This window comes from Zea mays, chromosome 5 (assembly GCF_902167145.1).
Source record: "Zea mays cultivar B73 chromosome 5, Zm-B73-REFERENCE-NAM-5.0, whole genome shotgun sequence".
In the NCBI taxonomy this organism is placed as follows: Eukaryota; Viridiplantae; Streptophyta; class Magnoliopsida; order Poales; family Poaceae; genus Zea; species Zea mays.
The window spans coordinates 196,913,188-196,929,380 of record NC_050100.1 but is presented as its reverse complement, the minus strand read 5'-3'; the positions used below and the strand labels follow the sequence as shown (position 1 = coordinate 196,929,380).

The window sequence follows — 16,193 nt, the reverse complement described above, 5'->3', positions numbered from 1 at the left end:
AGCTAAATGCATGTTAGTGGATGATGATGTGTTCCACTGATATGTATATCATAATTGTATATGCCCATGGATTATAATTGCATCAGATAGTGGATTGCTGAGGTGGACAACTTGCATGTCGAATAAACTTTACTAAGATTTAGGATTATTAAATAGTAGAAGATATCATACATGTTGCTACGAAGATTATGAAGAATTTGAAATAAAACTAAGTAGATATAACTTGGATAGCTTATAACTTATATTAAGAGGTTGGAAGTTATTAGCATGCTATTAGTTGGAAGATGGTGTGAATATGATAGTCAGTGAAAGATGTTGTAGATGACTTCTATATTAAGATTGAATTTCTATAAGAAAAATTAGCTTGATAAAAGATATAGATATAGATTCAACTAGAAATCAAGTTTATTTTGTAAAGTCAGAGTCATGCATATGTTGTCTTATTGGTTGTCCGCACCGTTTCGTCCTAGGCCATCGTGTGCATTGATTCTGTCTGAGCTTTTATTTGATCGACTGCACGTAGAAAACACAGAGTGCATGGATGAATACAAAATAAGTCATTTTGTCTGCATCCGCACATACGCCCAAAACAAATGTATCCAACCTACTAGCCTCGCGCAAGCCTGCTGAAAGCTCTCTTGTGGGTTTTGTTGGTTTGGATGACAACCCAATTAAAGGACTAACATGTGTGCTAAGTGTTGAATAGGTGTTTAATGCAAAGCTTACAGGGTTCATCACAAGTGAACAAGTTTGATGGTCCAAAAACTGGAATATCTATAGATAATGGGCATCACAAGTAAGATAGACATTGCTTAAGTGAGACTCGGTGTGCGTAACTCGGAGACAACTGATCAAGCAAAGAATGGAGGCAAGAAGAGCTTCGAGGTACCGAGTGCACGGGAGAAGGTCAAAGATGTCGAGGAACCCAAAGCCAGGGGTGAAGAAGAAGACTTGCAAAGTCAAGGTTGATCGAGTTAAGAAGAGTTATGGTGCATCAAGGATCACTACATAAGGACATGACTTACAGCCAATGAGGTAACATCTATAGTTATGTGGTGTAAGTCATAAGGCTCAAGATCAAGCTCGAGAAGTGAACAAGGTCACTATTAGGAGTAGCAGTGTCAAAACCAGAACTAGAAGCAGTCCAAAAGAGCTAAGTTTACTTTGACCTTTAGTTTGAGTTGTTCCTATGTTTGGATATGTTCTATGTGACCTTTGCAAGGTGTTGGAGCTTATGTGTATTAATCTAGATCAAGTCAAGTTGACTTGATGGTTTTGAAGCTCTATCTAAAGTAGATCGGAAATCCTGGAGTAAAGAGGTATGATCCCAAGACTTAGTCAATTGTTTTAGTGGCTAATTGTGTGTGTCTAAGTGCTAGGGATCATCCCAAAAGAAGACAAATTAGAGTAAAGAAGTTGCACCAGTCTGGGAGCACCGGATTGTCTGTTGTGCACCGAACAGTGTCAGGTGCCCAGGCCGCTCTCGGGAAGCAGTAGGGGGTGCTGTGGCTATAAATCACTGAACTATCCGGTGTGCACCGGACTGTCCGGTGCGCCAGCCGCACGCCTGACCAACGTCGGCCGTGCAATCAGCGTCTGCCACGTCAGACAAACCAACGGGCATTAAGTCACACCGAACTGTCTGGTGCACCACCGAACTGTTCGGTGTGCCTAGTGGCCGAAGGGTGGCAACGGTTGGATCCAACGGTCGACTGACGTGCCAAGCACCAGACAGTGAACGATGCCCTGTCCGGTGCGCACCGGACTGTCCAATGCGCCCGTCGACAGAAAGTTGCTGCTTTCTGTCTAACGGCTAGTAGTGTGGGGGAGGCTATAAATACCCTCCCAACCGACCATTTGGAGGTGTGAGAGCCTAACAAACATACCAAGGCATATTGTGGAAGACTTCCAAGTGCAGCAACACTTTGTAGACTCATTGCAAATCATTTTGCTCTCCCTCTATTGTGTATTTCTCTCTAGTTTGTGTAGAGGCACTTATAAGCCTTTAGAGAGAGGGGAAGTGCTGCTGAGAGCAAGATCAAGATCTTGAGCACTGTTACTCTGCCGGAGTGTTGTCAAGAAGGTTGTAAGCAGCCGCAGCAACGTTGTAACAACCATCAACATATTGGAAGGATCTATCTGTCACATTGACAGATTTGAGCACATCGGAGGACAGAGTAAGATACTCCAAGCTAAGGTGTGGCTAACTCCAACGAGGACTAGGCAAGCATTTCAGGCTTGGCCGAACCTCGGTATAAATCCTTGTGTCCTGCGTGCTCTGTGCTGTGACTCTTGTCTTGTCTCTGTTTTTGTTCTTTGTCTCTTGCCTTATTAATGTGTGCACTTCACATACTCTTATCTGTGGTATGAGTTGCTTGTGAAGTGCAAAACTTTTTGAGATAGGAACTTTATTTCCGTTGCCACCTACTCGAAGCAATCTTCATTCTGTCGTGATCCAGTCTTTGAGTAGAGTAAGGTTTTAAGTTTTACAGTAATAATTATTATTCGCCTATTCACCTCACTCTATGCGACATCAAGATCATGTTCGCGGGCATTGGGAAATTTCACCTGCGCGTGCGTAGCCATCCAATCAAGTTGATGGAGAGTGCGAAGTTGTAATAATGTGATCTGATTATTCCTCTTTGGCGAGGGAGAAGATGAATAAATTTATTATCCAAGAATATATATATATATATAGTAATTTAAAAGAACTATCTCTATAGAATAAAACAAAGAGCAGACAATAGATGGACCAAAGAAACAGGCTGCGGTGACACTAGCTAGGGCCTGCTGGCGGCACTAGGCCGGCGGCCGGCCGATCACATGTGGTGGTGGGAATTGTTCTAGAACCTTCCCGACATACATTGATATGGAACCGACGAACACGCATCAGAACAGTTATCGGTCTCCCCAGCTCTAGCTGCCGATAACGACAACGACTCGTGATTGTCTGCTGTGTACAACTGTACTGTACGCAAAAAATAAAAAGAGTACTACCTAACTGCTCATTCATAAGATATTTCTGCATGCATATAGGTACGTGTGGCTCATATCGATTCTTGATTTTCTTTCGCACTGCATGCATGGTGGGGCCAGCACAAAAAAAAAAGTTTACTGTCCTGTGTCGATCGCGTCCTCGCGTTGCACTTGTTTACGATGCGGCTGAGACAGACAGAGTTCGGCCCCATTTAAAATGTGGGATTTTTTTTCTGTTTTCTACGTTTTTCTGTAAAAATGAATTGATTCCTGTAAAATTTCTATATTATTAAAAAATCCATAAGTTAGCTCTAAGCTACATCGTTAGAGACCCTCCTAAGATAAGGATAGCTGCGTACATATATGCATACGGCATACCTGTTTTATATTAGTGCAGACGCCAGAGACGATCTTTTTTATTTAAATTATTGAGTCACAACTCGCAAGCATGCACCTCCTAATATATACTCGCTTAATGTTGATTTTGGTGACTGGCTTATGCACTATCTTACATCCTAAAACGTTACTTTATTTCATGCATGGATCAGTCATGGAACATAGGAGATATTAAAACCTCACCTATTTTGAGCGTCTGTCCGCGTTCGGTGGGATGCGCGCCATCCGTCGCATGACTCGTGTCCTTTGTGGGTCCGATGCACGCGGACGTGAAACCTCGCTTCCCAGTTGCAACGGACGTGAAATTTCTAGCCATGATCTCCCACGCGGCCACGCCACATGTTCACACCCTCTCTCCTCATACTTCTCTCTCCCACGCCGTCCCTCCCGGCCTCCTGAGTCCCGAGCGCTGTCGCCGCGAGTCACTCGCTCGTCTCCCTCTCCCCCTCTGGCCCCGCCTCATCCAGATGCTCTACTTCCTACCCGCACTCGGTGTGCTCGACCTGCACCGCCGCGCCGACCTATTGCCCTTCTCCGCGGAGGGCAAGCTGCTGTCGTGGATCGAGTTCCTCAAGTCGCTGGGCTTGCCGACACGACCTTCTCCTCCCTCCCGTCGTGCCCTTCTTGTCTTCCCCGGCTCAGGTGACCTCCAGTTGCAGTGGTGGCGATGGGGTGAAGAAGCTCTGGGATGTCCTCGACTCCTACAAGAAGAACCTCTCACTCCAACACCTTCAGTAAGTAGATCAACAGTCTGCAGCCATTGTATTCGTATCCCCCTCATAAACCCCAAACTCTGATGGCAGATTCTCCCTCATCTGCCACCTCTAATCCATCTCTTCGTATGAACGGTGCTGGAATAAGGAACAAGAAGGTGTGCGTGAATCTTTTCTGCTTGTTCATGCGTCAACGCTCCCCGGCAGCCTGGCCTTCCTCGGGGACAAGTTATACCTCTAGAACATCTTCCACCGCGTCTGAGCGCTCAACTACAGCCTCATCTTCGTCTACTGCATCAAAATCTCGTTAAAACTTAACACCATGACTATTTTTGTTGGTAATGTTATGGTTATGGATCGTTTTTCCATTTATGTTTTAACATGTAATCTTGTTTGTTGCAGGTCTTTACTACGACTGCAACTTTGGAGTTTGGTATTCATATGATCAATAGACTCAACAGTATGTCCCTTGTAAATGGTAGGATCAGAGTGCTTCTGCTATGTCATCTTCGACACTTCCTGGTGTTTGCAACAAACAAAGTGCTGTTATGCTGTGCAGTTCTTGTTTCTTACAAGTGGTGGTGGTGGTAGTGGTCTGGTCTCTGTGTGAGCAGTGGTCTAGAGGATCGTGAAGCTATGCGACTCTTCTTTCATGTTCAAGATGAAGTTCACAAAGCTTTGATCGAATCCGGATACCTTTAAGGATGATGGCAATGAAGTCAGGTGATCGATCGCTTCTTTTAATTTGGCTTTTACCTTGTTTCTTTAATGTTGCCTTTGAATCCTTGTGTTGTTCTTAGAATCTGACTGATTTTTATTTATTTCAATTATAAATGGTATGATCTGACTAAGAAATTCCTAGACACATTCTCCCTGATTGATGTTACTGTTGATGGTACTAGATGATTATATAATCTGTGGAAAAGTTTTCCCAATAAGCTCAGTTGTGCAGAGCGTTTGTTTCGTGGTACTTGTAGACACTCTTCTTAGTTAGAGTGAAATTATTTACTTTATGAATAACTAGATCCATATAGGATGCAGTGATGTTATTTAGGATGGAGGGATTCTTATCGCTCTTTGTTGTGTGCTAGATCCAAGACTGAACCATTGCGGAAATCTGCCCTTCAGAAATTTGTAGGGCATGCTAATGGTAAGCCAACACTAAATATTTATGGTATGCATCATTATGGCACAATGTCCAGCTTCCACCTTTCATTTAAGTTGTAAATATATTTTCAAATGATAGTTGTTCTTTATTTCAGAAACCGATGATATTTTTTGGTTGTTGCCAAGGTAAGTGGGAGAAGTATGCATATTATATAGTATGCAGACACTCAAATACCAGTTTAATTTACCATATTTGTTTCACATTTCTAACCTTGTTCAACTGATATCTTATTTTTATATTTTAAAAAAGTTCAGCTTAGTCTTGGTCAAATGCACACAAAAATTTGAGCATCAGACTTAAGAGTTGAGATCAGTCACTAATATTTGTAAAAACTGTGAACTTGTAATAGACCAATGCACCAGAACAGAACATTTCATGGTAAGATGATTATATAAATATCATGAATGCTAAAAAGAGCAAATAAAAGATCACTTTTTGTTTCCTTTTTTGTCTTCTAGCCTTCTAGGTTGCAATCCAATAACACTTGATTCTATGCGCAAACATCTGCTTTTATTTGCCAGGCTATCACTTTCACCTTGTTGAGATATAGGAAACTCAGAAGACAGTATGGGTCTCATGAATACAATTGTTGTTCAGCATGATAATTGTTGTTCATTTTTTTGTGCATAGTACCAATTTAATGAAATAGTATAACCTGCAATTTTTTTTAATAGTCAATGACATTCTCATGGCATGGCTTGAATCTTTATTCTTCACAATTTACCAAGGTAGGCATACTTTAACTCTTTAATCAATTACACCAAACACATGACCAGGTCTTAGGGTGAAACAAAAATAGTTAAACTGACCTTACCATGCTATGACCAACATGAGTCCATTCTCTCCCAAGGTCTTATTGCTTGGTTTAGAGTGCTGATAAATTTTTGGTGCTTCTCCCTGTAATCAGTAATAGCATACTAAAAGTACCTTTGAACTAGAAACCTTATGATACTATTTTTACACAATAAATTCTTGGTGCTTCTCCCTGTATAGCAGAGTTTATAATCACTCCTGAGCACAATGAAGAAGGGGTTTACACGGTCAGATTCTACATTCAGGTATTTATTGTTTAAACCATTTGACCGATAAGTTTGAGGTTGCTTCTGATGAAACATTTCCTATAAGCTTGATGAAACATCTGTTGATAAAGCTTTGTTTCTTAACATGTCCAGCGAAGCTTTCTTTCTTAACATGTTGCTATTGTGTCCAGTGAAGATGCAGGCTATCTGCTGCTAATGTTGCTGCCGAAGAAATGAACTTCGTACTTTTATGTAGAGGCAACACTTATTAATATGCTGTCGAATTTGCGATGACTGATGTGTGTTTGTGTGTGTGCTATTTTTGGACCACTGGTATTTAAAACTGAAACCATGAAGTTTTGGTACACATGAATCCCAAGCACTTTGTGTAACATATGGCTAAACAAAACATTGATGCCTGATTTGTGATCCAGCTGATTTTGATGTCAATTTATTATACATGTATATATCTTTGCAATGACTTATGTATATGGTTATATTGCAAATACTATTGTCTCTTTACTGTCTCCCGATAGGGCGCCCGAATGGGTGCCTCCTCTTCTAGTTGGTATAATTAGGGAATGTCTAAACAGGCAAAGGTTAGCTTGGAGTTCGAGAATATGCACAGTCACAAAAATAATGCAAGTATGATCACATCTATACTACTTATTAAGAAGGTAAGAGTAGTCTGCCACTCTGATTCTGTCTGGTTCTGCCATTCTGCCTTCCATTTATCTCAACCGTCCGATACATGCACTCCCTCCCCGATGCGCACACGGACGCGGTCCCCACGCCGCCCTCCCCCGACGCCTACGGAACCGAGCATCAAACCCCCGTAGCTGCGCCAACTTCCCTCACCCCGCGCCCCTCCCCCAACGTAGATCCCACGCCCCCACCGGTCGCCGCCCTCGCGTCCACCTCATCCTCCCCGCGATGCTCTCGCTTCTCCTCGCGCAAACCATAGGGTCCGATGGTGCCTACAGTCCCTGGACTCTGGAGGACTTCGACATGCACGAGAACCTGTTGTATCGGTCGGGACTAGCGATGGCAGCGGTCGCGGTGCTCCTACCAGAGGGAAACCTAACCGGTGCCCCGTCGACCTCTAGGCACTGTGGGCAGGGCGGCCGTTGGCGAGGCCGTGCCCCCATCCTCCCCGCCCCGACAGACGATCTGAGCCGTCGCCGAGGCTGACTGCGCCATCGCCCTCACCCTACAGAAGACGTGGAGGAGGAAGGTCCTACAGAATATGCGGAGGTCGGCAGCGAGGGTGGCAAGCGGGTAGTGGTGGACGCCTCTCACGTGGTCAGCCACACCGACCACGGCATGCCTTGGAAGCTCCTCAACGCGGTGTGTGAGACAGGGCTCGTCTTCTTTCGCGCACCCATGGAGGACAAGCTCCAGTTCACCTACGACCCGGCCAGGGATGCCGTCTTGGAGTGGTACTTTTAACCTTGTGCTATTACAATGGCTGGAGGTTTCTGTAGGTTCTAATGGAAGATTACAGGGTCGTATTGAAGTATCAAGAGCTTTTGGTGATCGCCAGTTTAAGAAGGTTTGCTGATGCGTACCATTGTTTGCTTAATCATAGATGCTATCTATTGCCCATCACTGTTTGATTTGAAATATTCTTGTTTCCTTACATTTACATGCAGTTTTCTTCATAAAGCGGACATTCAGATCGAAAGCATTAAGTAATATTGAAACTTGGTTATTTGCCTGTGACTATTCTGAATCTGATTGGCAGAGTTCATATGCATTAAGTAATCTGATTGGCATGCCAGGATCGATGTAGTGAATGAGCACTTTTTAATTGTTGTTCCTTGTTGTGAAGTAACTGTGAGTGTTTGTCCCATGGGTTCAGTTCCAATAATCTTTCTTAAGATAATTGCTTACAATTTTTAATTACATTTTGGTATTCTTATCAGACATCCTGATTGCAAGCTAGTTGTTAGCCATGATGACTATAGCTTAACTTCCAAGCTGCCAAGGGAGAGAACTTCTGTTGTAACGGTACTAAGAAACCCAGTTGATTGTGTATTTAGCACATATGAGTTCTTAGTTGAAGTTGTAGCTAGATTCCTTGTGCACCCAAACTTAACTTCTGTGAAGTTAATGAGTACCCGTGTGTTAACAAATTGTTGTGTTGTCCTTGTCCGAACTTTAGATATCTGGCCTTGGAATTACTTGGTTCCATGTATCAGGGAAGACCTGTTTGCCAGGGTATGCCTGTTACTTTCAGTTTAGCCTTTGGTTTCAATTTGCACTTTATAGAATTATACTGACAGAAAATAATAGTTCTCTTTTTCATAGCAATTTCCCAGTACATATTGTCTTGTCAAACTGACCAATTTATATGTTCATTGTTCAGTGATTTTGTTGCAAATCTGTACCAGTACTGTGTTATGTCTCATGTGTATTTATACGTTATAATGTTATACATTCTCGCACAAGCAAAACTATAGCAAACATCTGCCTGCCGCTGATTTCCTTAGCCAGCTTTAAAAAACCTGGTTTACTATTTTTTATGTGTACTCATGTTACCTTGACAGATTACTGAGTTAACGAACAACTCATACTTTGATGTAGCACATGAGGTTCGACATTATGTGAGGAAGCAGCCGGATCTTGGTCGTATTGTGCTTGTAGTTGCTAAGGTATATAATGAATGTCATGAAGGATTGTTTTCCCTTAATCCCATATTGTGTGAGATACTAAATATATGTCCTGAAAACAACTTACGTGTAGGACTCGCAAAACCCCCGCTAAGCAAACTGATAGAAAACTTTTAGAGGTGGAAATGATGAAGATGATAGTGCTGATGTCGACACAAATGATCCTGCTGTACCTCAGTAACTCCACTTTCTTCCCAGCCCTTTAGAGATGATATGACCATCTTTGTTCGACTATTTTCCCAGCACTGGTCTATACCGCAGATCGATGCATAAACAACTGCTTTAGAAAAACATAGTTTTGAAGGATAAAACTGAAGATTAGGAATGACAAATTAAAGAGTCATCATAGCTAATGAACATCTTAGCTACCAAAAATCATGTTTGTCCATCTAGAAACCTTTTTCCCCTGCTCACTGCCCTATGATTACCAGGTTTGAGAATTCTTTTTCCAATAGAATTTGTAGGCTACAATAACCTGGCTCAAAGAATGTGAATTCATTTCCCTTTGTGCTAAAGAATCACAAATAGTTGTATGTACTCCTAAACATGAATAAGTGCAGTCATTTTGTAGAAATTAAATCATGTGACATTCTATGCAGAAGATACTAATAGTACCACCACTACCATGTTCTACTTCAACAACAAACTTCAGAAAAGATTAAGAGGTCAACGTTTTAAAATGAATGGAGCTTTTTATAGACTGTTTGCAAATGAAGGTATGTAGAAACTCTGAATTGTATGTGCATTAGCTTCCCATGGTTCAGAAAACAATAACTATATTGACCAAAAGTTGAGCCACTTCCCACATGGTATGCGGTCTTACAGTCCAAACATCAAGGTAGTTGTCCACAGATTGTTGGACCAATTCACAGTGATAGATTAACTTAACTCTAACTGCCCTCTGTCAAGACCAGAGATAGCCAAGTAATAACTAAACTCCTAGGAAACTGCTTCTAAAAGGGACGGATATCAGATAACCAAGTAGTGAGAATTCAGCTAACCATAGCAGGTGGTGCATGCCTATTATGAACTTGACAAGAGCTTCGACCTAGGCATTTTTCGCCCGAGTGGCTTCACACCAACCTCAAGGACCTCGACGTCAAAGTACTCGACTGTAGCGATCTCTATTCGACCTGTGATTTATTATTTGTGCAACGTGTAACTTGCAATTTGATAGTCAAACACAATATTAGTAGCTTTTGATTGCCATTTTAGTAACGATATCTATGGTTAGACTTATCTGACTGATAATCTATTGGAGTCTTTTCGTTAAAGGAACCTATGATGTCTAAGAAGAAAATAGTCACCTTAATTTTGGATAAGTGGTTAATGTGACAGTACGTGTAACTTGCAATCGGTGTTGCTGAGAATATTTAGGCTTGTTTGACATTATGTTAGACTTACCATGATTAGTAACAAAACGATAAAACCTATATTTGCAAATTTAACTACAATGACTGGATTTACTTACCAATTACTTCTCGTTCTGTTTTCTTTGACCCATTATTGAGAAGTAGCATGTCACACTTCATTTTGTATGTGCCTTGAGAAATTTGAAGGGATGGTAATTCTTTTCATTAGCAGTTGCATCCTTATGTTTCTCCTTTTGTCATTTACAAGTGGTATTTTGAATATGGATACAATATTGCACATTATTCGTTTTAAGAAAGAGATGTTAATCATGCCTTGAGTATAATGTTTTAGATTTTACACTAACCCACCTCCATGTTCTATTTCGTATGTTTTTCTCTTGCACCCCTTTTATTCAATTGTTTTTTGGTTAGTCTAAAATAGTACAATTCATGGAGATATTTTTGTTGCTGTCAACTCAGCTACGTCTTGTTGACTGTGATGTTAATGCCATGAACCGAGTAGCAGTTTATGCCCATGAGAATGCTTCAATGCCCCATTTGGGTCTTGTGGGCAAATGATCGGATGGTGCATAACTTCGATGTAGCTTATTTGGTCAGCTTATAATGGAACGATGGGAAGACTTTGATCCACCACAGCGCTTGGGATGTTGAGCTGCAATTTGGATCGACAATTATTTGACAACAACTAAAATACATTTTTTCTTGCTTCTGCTCTTGCAGTCTTTGTAAATTCAGGTGTCAGTGTTGGATTCAAATACCTTTTAAAAAATAGAGGTTAGCATTCCACTAGAATATATGGTCACATGTGGCTACCTATTTCCTGCATTCAAAATGTAGTCACATGAGCAGTGATGAACTGACGATACCATATTTGGCTACTTATTTCTTGCATTGAAAATGTGGAGCTAAAGTGTGTATGTTTTGTTACACAAACGTTGGTGTTGTTGTGCTTCTTTTGCTGAAGCACTGCCTTTTACGGTTGGCGACACTCAATGTTCGATCACCTGTACAAAACAATATATGCATTTTCTTTTGAGCAATTCTTTTAAAATATATAGGGCAATGAAGAGCTTCATATTGTGTTGAACCTTTGCCTATAATATTAAGTTGCAAAAGAGAGTTTTATACTTACGACATGCTACATTTTGTTATCCTTATAGCTGGTTAGCCTATTGCAGAAGGTGGTTGAACTTGTACTTTGAGACCAAATATATATTGCATACTTGATATTATACTATATTTGAGCTTGTCTTTCTTATTCTACTCTTATCTGTTCTTATGAAGATTAGAGGAATGTGTTTGGGGTGAGTGATTTTTTTGTGTTGTTTCCACTGTCCATGGCTATGGAGAAGGAGCAAAGGAGGCCACGTAGCTCGAAGATAGCGTCAGTGTCCATGAAGGCGTCCTTCGCAAATGCGACGCTTCAAGGCATGAAGAACAGAAGCCATTTTTGAAGGGACACAAAAACTGTACTGCAACAAGACGTGTGTGTATTGTTCTACCTGGTTTTAGCCGTAAGCCTATTGCATTTATGTTGAGGACGTCCAGCGTTTTCGATTTTGTCTTACAGGTGGACAAGCTGAGGAAGAAGTTGTGGCACGAGGAGAACGTCCACCGAGCTCTAAAGCGGGCGTTCACGAGGCCGCTCGACGCTCTGTCTTGCCTCCCTCCTTTCCTATTGTCTCAAGTCAGTGCCCTTCTTTGCTTTTCGATCAATTTTACAAGCAAGAAGCAACCTAACCAATAATTTGTTGCCCTTCGGAAGGACTCGATCCGCTTTCTAATTTCTGCCTCTTCTGAATTGTTCCTAGGCATTGGAGCTTCTGGTCCCGTTGCACGTGGAAAATCCTTGTACTTAAAGATTGCAATGTAGTGGTCCCGTTGCAACACACGGACACTCACCTAATATTAATTGACGCGAGAGACCGGAACAAAATAGAGTAATGGCACACCTCCGAGTACTAAAATATTATAGCAGTTAAATATAAACTCTACTATTTGCAACATAGAAACGAGCTTAGATCCTTACTCTCCGTCCCACGAGAGTATTCAACTAAAAAAAGTTATACAAACGGAAGTACATAGGCGTGACCCTTTGCCGATTGCCCATAGAAGCAGCTCGATCGTTGCAGAACCAGAGAAGCTCTCCTTAGATATATAGAAAAGCAACATGTTTGGCGGGCCTTACCTTTTTTTTTACTTTTACATGAACACTGATATATGGGAGTGTGCGTTAACCCACACGTCATCTCTGGCTGCACAAGCATAGAAGGTATGCTGGGGCAACTCATCAATGCATGAGATTCATTCTCAACGCCGAGGGACCGTGCAGTAACTGTGGATTTACTATATATATATATATATATATATATATATATATATATATATATATATATATATATATATATATATATATATATATATATATATATATATATATATATATATATAAAATGCACCTGGGTGCATTCTCTATATTGAATGCACCCAGGCGTAAGTCCTGTTTCGCGCGCCTCTCCGCCCCCGCCGCTGTCGCGCGCATCCCTATCCCCGCGCCGCCGCCGTCTCCTCCTTCCTCCGATCCTCTAAACCTAGATCCCACCGCCGCCGAGCGCCTCCCTGTCCTCGCGCCGCCGCGCGCCTCCCTGTCCCCGCGCCGCCGCGCGCCTCTCTGTCTGCGTGCCTCCCTGTCCCCCGCATTAGGTGGGATTGCAAGCCCGCATTATGTGTGATTGCAACTGTTGTATAATTTTACTCAAATATCTGTTAATACATGTAAACAAAATGATTGCAACCGATGGTGTGTTGTAATTGCAACTGCTGGTGTAGTGTGGATGCAACTGCTGAGTTGCTCTTATGTGATTGCAAGTACTGAATAACTCTAAGAAATTTTGTTAAAAAATATGATTGCAACTGCTGGTCTGGTGTAATTGCAACTTCTGGTCTGGTGTGATTGCAACTTCTATATAACTATGTCCAAAAATCTGTTAAACAAACAAGATTGCAACTACTGGTCTGGTGTAATTACAACTGTGGGTCTGTTGTGATTGCAACTTCTATATAACTATGTCCAAAAATATGTTAAACAAACAATAATTGCAACTGCTGTCTGGTGTAATTGCAACTTCTGATCTGGTGTGATTGCAACTTCTATATAACTATGTCCAAAAATCTGTTAAACAAACAATGATTGCAACTGCTGTCTGGTGTAATTGCAACTGCTGGTATGGTTGTGATTGCAACTCCTATATAACTATGTCCAAAAATCTGTTAAACAAAACAATGATTGCAACTGTGTCTGGTGTAATTGCAACTACTGGTCTGGTGTGATTGCAACTTTTATATAACTATGTCCAAAAATCTGTTAAAACAAAACAATGATTGCAACTGTTGTCTGGTATAATTGCAACTGCAAGTCTGGTGTGATTGCAACTTATGTGAGGAGGTTGAGCCGTTCGCGGAGGAGCCGTTCGCGGAGAAAGAGGGGCGGGGGCGGGAAAATGAAAAGGTTCTGTCCGGAGCGTGCGGGAGGGACGAAACCGGCCTGGGTGGGACGGTTGGCTCGGACCTGGCACATAGGTTCGGCCTGGGTGCATTCTCTATATTGAATGCACCCAGGTGTAATATATAAATACAGTGTATATATATATATATATATATATATATATATATATATGCTTCCCTTCTTTGATGTCGTGCCAGCATATAATTGGGGCAGACCCGGGAGACAGTTTCTTGAGTGGACGGAGAAGGTGGTAGTAATACTCGGAGGAGATACTAATAGGTAAGGGGATCCCTTGTGCGGATATGGTGGAGAGAGAACACAACAACCTTAACTGTACTCTGTGTGACTTGCATTTTGAAAAGACGATTTATCACCTGCTTTTTCACTGTCCTTTCGGTACAGATTGCTGAAATTATGTGGATCTCTATTGAAATCATGATCTCGACTTCTTTTTGATGATTCATGAGGCCAAGGGGGCCTTTGGCCACAATTTCTTCATGGAAATTCTGGCGCTTGTAGTTTGGTGCATTTGAAAGCATAGGAATGAGTTGATCTTTAGGAATGATGATCCTTCTTTTTTGTTGGGGGCCTTCGGCTTCCGAAGGTCCTCAAAAACATGATTTAACAATGTTTCTGGAGTATAATGTGTGAACAGGTATCTTCGGACTTGTATCAGAAAGGGAGAAGCTCAAAAGATACGAAGGTTGACACAGTGCCGAAGCTGTGAAGCAGGAAAGCTTCGGCATGTTCGCAGAAAAGGGAACCGACTTAAAGATGAAAAGGCCATTTGGACCTCGATAGAATGCTATAGAATTATCACCAAATGTAAAGGGCATGTATGTAATTTTGTATGGGTTGTACCCCGTGCCTATAAATAGGTGAACAGTACCCCCATACTGTTCACGCTGACTTGGCATTTACTTTTGCGTCACACTTGTATTTTCATCTCCTTCCAAGCCGAAGGTACATTTATAATTCGATATTGTTTCTATTTCTCTATGATGATATAATAAAGATAAATGAATAATGTTATGTGATTATTCATGCTATCTTTTATGTTTCATATGCTTCGTCTTTCATAAATATATACTGTGATGATGAAGGTTCGTCCTTCATGACCTTCGTCCGAAGATCGTTATATCCTAAGGGAAATAATGCTTCGAAGGACGAAGGACTTTATCGTTTAACATTCTCTGTGTTGCCTTGTTCTTAACTCATAGCATTTGAGAACAAGTCCCCAACATTGGCGCCCACCTCCGGTGAACTCACTTCCATTTCTTGAGCTTTTCAATATCTTCGGCAAGCATCACCTTCGTCATGCCGCCGAAGAAGGCTTCAGCACCAGGGGCTGGCACGCTGCAGCCGCTGGACCCCAATCAAGACGTCCTTTCTCTTAGAGAGGCACGAAGCCAGAAGAGGAAGGCTACCAGTCCAACACCTCCAGAGGATAATCTAGATCAGGAGATTCAAAATCTGGAAATCCTTCAGCAGCAGGTTCAGCGCAAGAAGGAAAAGATGGCCAGGGTAGCTGAATTGCAGAGGCAGATAGACGAAGCCTCTGAAGAAGTTCGTCATCTTGCTCAGGACGAGCAACATCGAAGGCCTCACCATCAAGACCTTCATCAGGAGGGTTTTCCCAATGAAGACGATTGGTATGACAATTTCCATCATGGGAATTTTGTTTTTGATGACGCTTCTCCTCTGTCCGCTGAGCTGCAGGCTACACCTTGGCCTCCGTCCTACAAGCCGCCTCAGCTCCCCGTATTTGATGGCCACTCAGACCCGAAGCAGTTTTTGATGAGCTACGAAGCAACAGTGTCTTCGTATGGTGGCAATGCTTCAGTCATGGCCAAATCTTTCGTTATGGCTGTCAGAAGTGTAGCTCAAACCTGGTATTCTTCCCTTCGACCAGGAACGATCACTTCATGGCAGAAGCTGAAGGATTTGTTGTTAACCAGCTTTCAAGGATTTCAGACGAAGCCGGTCACTGCTCAGGCTCTGTTCCAGTGCACTCAGGACCACGAAGAATACCTTCAGGCATATGTCCGAAGGTTCTTGCGTCTGAGGGCACAGGCACCAACGGTGCCCAATGAAATTGTCATCGAGGCCATGATCAAGGGGCTTCGGCCAGGTCCGTCAGCTCAGTACTTCGCCAGGAAGCCTCCTCAAACTTTGGAGAAGCTTCTCCAGAAAATGGATGAATACATTCGGGCCGACAATGATTTTCGCCAAAGAAGGGAGGAGGCTTTCAGGTTTTCTGAAATGACCAGGGGCTTCGGAGGAAGATTTTACCCGAGGCATGTGAGATCAATTCACAATTCCACACAAAATGATGACAGAGGAAGCCAACAGCAAAGGCCACAATGCTCCT

General features: G+C 42.2%; 1 long non-coding RNA gene across 2 annotated transcripts; it reads left to right on the top strand.

Moving 5' to 3' along the window:
- Positions 1-7,120: 7,120 nt before the first annotated feature.
- LOC103627517 (uncharacterized) lies at positions 7,121-12,354 on the top strand. Of its 2 annotated transcripts, XR_553678.3 has the most exons (4): positions 7,121-7,824; positions 7,925-11,803; positions 11,888-12,004; positions 12,129-12,354. It is a non-coding gene; the product is annotated as an uncharacterized lncRNA (long non-coding RNA). The 2 variants fall into 2 exon arrangements; XR_002262506.2 differs by having other exon boundaries at positions 7,121-11,803.
- Positions 12,355-16,193: the final 3,839 nt, after the last annotated feature.